Source organism: Suricata suricatta, chromosome 11 (genome assembly GCF_006229205.1).
Source record: "Suricata suricatta isolate VVHF042 chromosome 11, meerkat_22Aug2017_6uvM2_HiC, whole genome shotgun sequence".
NCBI lineage: Eukaryota > Metazoa > Chordata > Mammalia > Carnivora > Herpestidae > Suricata > Suricata suricatta.
Window position 1 is genome coordinate 108280657 of NC_043710.1, and position 1481 is coordinate 108282137.

Here is a 1481-nt window from a genome sequence, read left to right on the forward strand (position 1 = left end):
AAGGCATTCTCCCCCCTGGGTCCGGATCTCTGCCGCCAGCAGCAGACATGGGCGGCAGGTGTGAGTGGGGGCCAGACTCCACTTCTGAGGCCTCGCCTAACAGAACCCAGACTTTGGTAACCGGGCTGGTGGCTGAAGAGCCAATGGTCTTAGGAAAACCTCTGGGAAGTCCGGCCATGTGGATTGTTTCCAGCTAAAAACGACTCCCACCTACTTCTGTTGTGTGTATGGCAGGTTGCCCAGCCCATCCCCTCCCCCGGGACCTGCTGTGTCATCCCCACAGACCCTCCCTTGTCATCTGTTCCTCCGTCTTGGAGACCAACGCCACTCCAACCGCCATAGTTCCATCTCCCGGCTGAGCCCCTTCGCCTTGGAATGCCAGAGCATGCCCCACCTTAGCATCGGTCAAGTTCAAGTTCAAGATCCCCCTTCCTGCATCCTCTACCACCCAGATCTGCCGACACCACCTCACACCCCCCCTCCCTGACTCTTCACTCCAGACCCCGCCTCCCCTAAGACACACCCTGGTCCTGGTTATGGAGCCCCTTCCCTTCTTCCCTTAGATCAGACTCTCACAAGACTGTGCTGCTCCTGCCGGAAGCGCTCCTGAACTCCCCAAGGAGTCACCTGTCTTCCATCCCTGGCTCCTTACGCACAGGCCACGCCCAACTCCCCATCTGTTTGCCTGCACTTGAGATTCTTTGACCAACTATTGTTAATAGGGCAGCTCGTTTCTCGAACGTTGGGGGCAGAATTCAGCAGCTCAGTGTCCGTGGTCAGACAAAAGATTCAAATCTCCGCTCACCTTATGCTAGTCAAGTGACTTCAAGTTACTTAATTTCTGTAACTTCATTTCTCTGTAGCTGTTTCCTCATCTGCAACAGGAGGATCGCAACAGCGTCCACCTCGTGGGACCGCTGATGGCGGCGGGGCCTAAATAAGACACCTGCGCTGGCGCCTGAGCCGCGTTCACAAAGTCCAGCCATTATGAGCACCTGGTTTGTGCAGACTCGAAAAACGCCAGGCACTCTCCAGCTCCCCCGGGACAGAACTGAAGCTCAGGAGGCTCAAGCAGCTTGCCTGTGGTCATGAAAGAAATGACGAAGACCACTTTAAACCCAGACCCGGGGGCTCCGTCGGTTCAGCGTCCGACTTCGGCTCAGGTCATGATCTCATGGTTCCTGGGTTCGAGCCCCGCGTCGGGCTCTGTGCTGTCCGCTCAGTCTGTCTCCCTCTCTCTCTCTGCCCCTCCCCTGCTCTCTCCTCTCTCTCTCTCTCAAAAATAAATTTAAAAAAATTATAAACCCAGATCTGAGTCCAAGGCTCACCCGCTTTGTCCTGCCCAGGCTGCCATGACCGCCCGCTCTGTTGCTCATATGTGCAGTGACCCAGCAGAGCTAACGGCCTTTTGAGGCAAGCTGTCAAGGGCTCTGTGGCATCTCTGGGTGATGCTCCTGCCGATATCCAGCCCAGCACACCAG

The 1481-nt window shown here is 56.3% G+C and overlaps 1 protein-coding gene across 2 annotated transcripts in view; it reads right to left on the reverse strand.

Moving 5' to 3' along the window:
• Positions 1–1481, reverse strand: part of SCN2B (sodium voltage-gated channel beta subunit 2) — an 11874-nt gene that overhangs the window by 9309 nt on the left and 1084 nt on the right. The window contains exon 1 of one of the 2 annotated variants that reach the window (XM_029957627.1): positions 806–1053. The exons of the other annotated variant lie outside the window; for it this stretch is intronic. The gene's annotated coding sequence lies outside the window, so the exon portion shown is untranslated. Of the gene's footprint in view, positions 1–805; positions 1054–1481 lie in introns of those variants that run through there. 2 annotated transcript variants of the gene reach the window in all.